Genomic DNA, 7,500 nt, shown 5'->3' with positions numbered 1-7,500 from the left:
CCTGTCCATCCTGCCGTCAGAATATAAATTTCTGACTAATTCATTCCGTCTTTCAATCGTCAGAAATTACATTTTATCACTGAAAGTGCGATGTACAGACAGCATGCATGCTGTTCTCATCGAAAAGTGATGAGAAATATTGCGTGACGATCGAAAAGAAAGTATTGAAAGCGAGAAAGTCTGTTTTTAACATGTGTATTCTCTAGGTCTTATTTAACATTTGATTTTTTAGAGTCTATGAAGTGCGAGAAGGTAGCTTTACTAGAATCATGAAATCCTGGCAAGTCTCATCAAGGCAAACATGTGGACTTTGTTATCGGTTCTCATGGAATCGATTTTGTTATTCTTTGAAACGTGAGTTGTAAATCATTACATCTTTAAAACAAGTAGCCTAGAATGGCTTCAATTGTAAGATCGAAAAATGGTAAAAATCAATGAAGACTCACGTTCGGAAGAAATCTTGTTAGTTGGTCAAGTGGTTGAATGTCCCGGATGTAAACAACGTTGGAAGCGGCGAAATACAGAAATCTTCAATTTACAGTAAATTTTCTAAGTCTTTCGCCTAGTCGAAAAAACGCTTCCATTTTCACTCACCACGAACGTATTCTCTTAGGCGAAAGACTTGCACCTCCTAAAGTAGAGCCCACAATATCCTTCATATCGAGTATTGCCGTGTAAGCCCGAGCCCCTTGTTGACACTCGTTTAGCTGAAAACTAAAATATTACGGCCCGGATATTGGACGAGGCAGAAGCTGCATCCCGTAAGACTTTTTCCCTCACTAGACTTAATGATGTCCTCAGGAAAACTCTGCTCTCGGAGGATAAAAATGCGTGAAAGTGTCCCGAATTAACGCGCGTCGAATTTTCAATAAAGTGGTGAGCCTATGTGGAAACATGCGAGAGATTGGAAACTAATTACTACGAAAACCACTGATCTGTGGAATGGGCGCCGGCGGGAATTTACGTGTCTTTGCCCCGCCCGCTTTCGCTTGTAAATAGTTCAAATTGTTAAGAGGTAACAGCAGAACACTGAGCGCATATGGAACGCTGTGTAACAGTGGAAAAACTCTCGGAAAAGACTTGAGAATGAAGATTATTCTAGACATTATAGGAAAAGGGGGAGACTTCACAACAGGTTTTTTCCAATAAGTTTTTGTGTGATTGCCTAAGAAAACAGAGATAAATGCTGAAAACGTATTTTTCCATTGTTGAGGTCGTTTTGTACACCTTAAGCCCATGGGAAAGGAATTTCATCAAAATGTTTAATTACAGTGGGCTGGACAGTGACGCGATAATTCGGGCCCATTCCACAGATCGGTGGTTTTCGTACTGGGTCAATTTTCGTCTCATCCATGGAAGAGTGGGGTCCTGAGGGGGATAACTTTGCTCAAGAGATTATCAAGGTAAGAGAGCGAATCCCCCATATAGGCCTTATACCCAAGGTAATCCCTCTTAGTAATTCCCGCTAATCCCTCTTAGTAGCTCAGTGGTTAGAGCATCCGTACTAGATCACGGAGGGTCGTGGGTTCGAATCCCATCTGGGGCTCGGATTTTTCCGAGTTCCCAGTGGGTTCAATTGTAACACCTTTCATTTAATATGTGTTAAAACATTCTCCCACATTCAATCCCTCTTAAGTTATTTTTAGACGTGGTGACCAGTTCTTCCGAGGATGTTATTCGCGCGATGCGTGGACTGCCCAAGCGACTTTCTCGAATCTACCTGAGAGAAATGGCGAGGAATTTGGTGAAAAGTCGTTTTTATGTTTTGATTTTCAAAAGATGCTTCAGAGCAGAGATGTTTTCTGTACTGTCAGCTGTCTTTTTGTTCGGCTGGGCCTTCGTTTGCTTTGCACTCTTTGGCTGTTCATCATTTTGCCGTTTGTCCGGTTTTAGGGATTAGAAAGATTAAGCATGACGTTTACGCCAAACTGCAAACGTCGGAGTGAAATTAGGGTTTTGCCAAAGATGGAAGAACCTTGCTTGATGTTAGCTCATTTCTGTCCTGTTAGCTCCATATATCAAGCAACTTCTCAAAGGAACGAGACAAGTTAAAATGAGCTAATTTTCACGCTTTTATGACAAGCAGGAGCCTGTCGTTTCCCGTTTAATCTCTCTATTAATAAGCAAACCTCAACGGCAAGCCAACGGCAACAACAATGGCTTATAATTCTTTGTTCCTTTCTTTGCCATTCTTTACAAAACAACAACGTGAAGTGACCACATTTTGCATATTCGAGAAAACGTGAACTACAACGGCCAATTTTTAGAATTTCTTTTCTTTTGAAGCTGTCTCACATATTCTGTTTGGGATATTTCTGACAGTGGTAGACAAACTGAACGATTCTAGATTCGTGGGTTGAATATAAAATCGTTTTTTAATCGACGCTGTGTCCGGCGTTGTTGCCGCTAACTTCGCTGACCTTTTTTCTAATTCCTATACATATGGAATATAAATAGACATCTCCTATTCACGAAAACAACGAAAATTGTACACACACGGTTTAATGGTCACTTAAAATCCGTTTGTGTTGGCTTGTAGCTTTACTCACGCGTGCACTTTCACTGGCGAAAAATGTCTGGGCATGAGTCGCGCGATATGACACGTGACGCGTTTCCGGGACTATCATTGGCTCTCGTGAAAAAAGCACTCCCCAGAAGAACAGAAAAATGGCTGCCGTTTGAGAATCGGTAGCTTGTTGGTTTCCGTTCTTTTTAGAGCGATCAAGGCTAGTTTTAACGCCAGTTTCAAGTGGAATGTATTGTTAGAGAACGTCTATGTTGTGTAAATCGTTTGAAAGTCCAATCCAACCAGCTTCATCGGAAAATTTGCTCCTGGAAAATTTTATTTCGTGGGAAAAGAGCTGCGAAACAGGTGAGTGTTTTGCGCAATTTTTAATGTGGAAAATTTCTTGCCACCGGGTACAAAAAGTTACTGTAATGTGCAGAAAGGAGGATTCCTAAGGTTTCCGTTCATGTGTGAATTGGCTTGTACCAGGTGGCAGGGAAATGGCAATATTGTTCAACGTGAAGGTTATTTTTTTCTGCGTTACACCTTACGATCGGCACCTCTACATGAATGATCAATGATTCGATCAGATATGAATTTCATTTTAAATGTGATGGTCTCATTGGGAACGGCAGGTTAGTTTTGCAGGTTGCAGGTTGCAGGTTGAAATTTACTGTGACTGTTACATGAATAGCTAACCTTTGGCCTAATTAGGCCTAAAAACGTTTCTTTAGGCCTCCTTAGGCCTAAAAACGTTTCTTTAGGCCTAATTAGGCCTAAGGTTAGCTATTCATGTAACAGTCACAGTAAATTTCAACCTGCAACCTGCAACCTGCAACCTGCAAAACTAACCTGCCGCATTGGGAACGTAAATTTTAAATAGCTGCTTTTAAGGTTATTTATATTCCCTTTTCTGGTGAATGTCTAGGTTATTATACTTTATAGCAGTCACAACTCAAAGATCCTTGCGTTCAGGTAGTTACCAAGTTATGGATTTGCAATTAATTTGAGTTTAAAATCAAAATCAAAATCCATGTTAGTTAAAATAATGTTTGGAAGAACAGAAGTGTAGGTACAGATGTATATAGGTATCTATAGATTCAGGTTTTTTTAGACTATTGTTTTCTGGAAGCATTAATGATGTAATTTTGGTTTTAGGGGACTGTCATGTGTTATTGGATCAAGGAAATTCTGTTTTGAGTCAAGTATGGTTGACAGTGGATAGTTGTTCCTGAAAAGGCTGAAAGGAAGCTTTATTGCCTTGGACTTTTTTGGCTTACACCCCACATGTTTGTTCTTTTCTTACATGGCAAAATTTATTAATATAAATTTATGTGATTTGGAGCTGCAGCTAGAAACAGTGTTCCATGCATAAGGTCTCATTGGGGTTGATGGCAGTAAAATAATTTTGGTAAAAATTATGTTTAAAGTTTTTATCATAACTTCTCATCTTGGTCCTGCTGGACTTCAAACATGCTCTACCATTTTGCACAAGGAACTTGTCAATCAACCGTTACCTTTTGGTGTATTTGCAATATGATATTTTGGATAGCAATTGATTTATTTTTCTTATCCCTTATGTGTAGATATCCTATGTCTGTCACATAGTTTTAAGCTTTTATTTCCTGTAGTGTATCTTTATTATAGCTAGCACATGACCCCACAAGCATGTGTTATTGCTTTACTATTGATTGTGTTTGAATAAAGGATATTGTTGTCTTGTCTTGTAGATAATGCAAAACAGTCTCAGTTGTATTTGCATTATTTCTGAATGTTGCTTTTAAAGGGCAAACCATTAAAAAGTGTACAAAGTTTGCATGAGTTCAGGAAAAATATTCAAAATATTCATTGATTTGAAGTTCCTGAAGCTTGTAAATCTTGAAGAGTTTACGCAACCATATTTGGAATATACAGCATTTCTTTTTGGGAATGTTCAAGTCCACAGAATTCATTTTCTTTATGTTAAGAAGTACTGTAAGACTGTTGACTCCATGGGGTTCCCCATTGACGAGTAAAATCGTCTGGTGTTAGACAGAGCAAAATACTCTGGCTTTAGACAGAGTAAAATACCAAGTATGGCCAGTTTAGGGGTGAAAGGGTTAAAGTGCAATCATTACTTTGACTTTTTTTCTTCATTTAAACCAAAACAAAGTGACTAATCATCACCTCCACCATTGCTATACAACGGCTTTGGCTTTTAGAACAAAGTATCAAAGTTGAAGCTGGTAGCTCAAGGAGTAAACTTTGCAAAAAAGTTAGGTTAAAAATACTTTTATGGTATTTGAGTATTATTGTAGAACAAATTTGCATAATATCGTTAAAGTCATTAAATCAATGAGAATCCAAACATGAGGATGCAGTTTGCTGAGGAGGGGTCTTTTTTTTTAAACAACCCTTAAAGGTAACAGAATCTTGTTTTCTGGATGTAGGCTAAAGAAATCTGACCCCTTAGGGAAACCAGTTCTAAATTGACAAATGACTGGCATTTTACAATTCATAAGTAAAAGCTACTTGCTCGCTTACCAAATTTTTCTACAGTTCCATTCATTTTTCAGATTTATAGCCTTAAATGTACTGCAGCAACTCTGCCAGCTGTTTGGTCTCAGTATCATAAGCAGTACCCCTTTGGGGTAGTTTTTTCACTTCACCACCATTGTTTAACCCTATCCAGGGACTAAAGCAAGGATGGAAATTGATTACAGCTTAAATAAATTGGACCACTTTTTTTACTTCTTACACTTACTGCATCCAACTTTAATTTATTCATCCTTTGAAATGGTAGGAATGCTTACTATTATTTACAGCAATTGCTAAAAATTCATTGCATCTAATGTTGAAATATTTTTTACATATGAGTCTTAAGTATTTATGAGTCAATGAGTTAGTGCAGTTACCCTAATTACCTATAAAATGAAAGCTAAAATTTCAGAGATTGCTTAGGCCTAATCACTGAAACGAGGGCTTAGGCTTGATCAATAAATTGTTGCAATATTGACTGTGAGTCTCATTAACTCATGACTCATTGTCTAATTGACTCATAAATCATGGGACCTCTTTACCAGTCTTATCCAGAAAACTGCAACATAGGATTATTTCCCTTTCAAATGTAGCTTTGTATGCTTTTGCTCAATGTCTTTGAACGATTATTACGGAAATATGAAGTTATGGTTTTTCTAAAAGTTAAATCTAATGCAAGGGGATTAAAATTATCGAAGCAGCTGTGTTGCAAACAGAGTCCGCAATGAGAGGTTAGATAATTTGTTGTACTGGAAGTACTTAGTAGGCCAGCGTGAAATTTGTGAAAAGTTTTGGAGGGCGGCACTGAATCACCTTCAACAAGTTTTCTAAACTTTGAAAATACCTAATTTTATATCCTCCCGCTGTTTTATTGCTGGAAGATAAAATCAATTCCTCATTATTTTTGTGTTCACACTAACCCACTACAATGTGGCGAAAGCGTATTATTAGCTGTAGTAATATTTTGTTACAGTAAAATTCTCCCTGCTAGTAAGCTGGACTTCTGAATCAAATATTGTTGTTTTGGCTATTCAGAGTTAACCTAATCTATGTTTATTTCTATAATTTGGAGGAAAGCAAACAATTGGCATTTTGCTTGTAACAACTATAACAAAATATAATTGCAACTAAAAGGTTTCCTTCTAGTGTACCCAATATGAGGTGCTATGACATGTTAAGTATGATTTTGGTTATTGTTACTGCTAAATTCACTTTAAAATTTATTTTTGAACGACTGAAATACATTTTTTAATTTTCCCCTCGGTCTTAATAAATTTTCCTCTATGGACCACTTGAATGGCAATTTTAACAACTTAATTTTGAAAAAAAAAAAGCTAAAATCTTAACATTTTCTGTTAGATGCGGGACCCCGCGGAAACAGTGTGTAACTATTTAGTTGGAAGAGAAACCATTTGGAAATTTAGTGGTATCTTTTTGTCCCACTTTTGAAAAGATAAACGCATGAATTGAAATCAAGATGGTAATGCATTAGCTGGTAAGCTCCACAAACGAATTTCCACTCGAACATTAGCAACCGAGACTCGCGTTGACCTTGAAATTTTTAAAGCAATTTCCCTCGTAGCCCTGTTGGCTTAAAAGAGAATCTCGCTGGTATAGAAACGCACTATGCAGTCAACATTCGTCCTTTTTACTGGCCTGAAAAAGGGTCTTTTTTGTCGACGGAGATCTAATAAAATTGATCTAATAAAAACCGAATGGCAGCCATGTTTGATTTGAGGTATTGAAGTCACATGACAAGGCCTCGACCAATCAGACATTTTTCGCCAGTGAAGCGTGCACTTAAATGAGCGGGTGACGCATGCGTAAATGCCGATCTTGTAACCCCCTCATTTTTCCTGATTTTGCAACTTTACTCGCTTATATCTCTGCTTCCAGACGGTTTATTTTTTTTATTTTTTGCATGTTAGCTTTGATTTATTTAAAACGATTGTCTTTCAAATTTTAAAAACATTGTGTAGGTAAAAAAAGAAATTAACGACACATTTCAAAAAAACGTATTTTTCTGAAAAACGGACCTACAGATTTTGTTGAATTTTAAATATTTTAAAGATTATTTCTAACATTATCTGGTAACGCTGAATAGGAAGATTTCACCGTCCCGTTTTTCAAAAAAGACAATATATCTTGATTTTAAGGCTCAAAGAAATGCCAAATATCGTTGCCATGGTAACGTAATTTTGGAGGAAAATGTAATGTGAGAAATCTGTGATGGGTACTTAACACCCTGGCCAAATTTTGTCTTGATGTGATTATCCTAGCTGTATCTAAAAACAGAATATGTTTATTTGTTTGAAAAAAGGAGAAACTATTTCGAGCCTCCTTAATTACCTTTGGTAGAAAGCCTGTATGGGGCATTCACTCTCTTACCTTGATAACGTCTTGTTGCAGATAAATGTACTGCAATCTAATATATAATTTATACGGCGTGGCGTCGAGAGTTCGGTTAATATTTCTGA

This window comes from Montipora foliosa, chromosome 3 (assembly GCF_036669935.1).
Source record: "Montipora foliosa isolate CH-2021 chromosome 3, ASM3666993v2, whole genome shotgun sequence".
Taxonomy (NCBI): Eukaryota; Metazoa; Cnidaria; class Anthozoa; order Scleractinia; family Acroporidae; genus Montipora; species Montipora foliosa.
Note: the sequence above shows the minus strand (reverse complement) of the source record.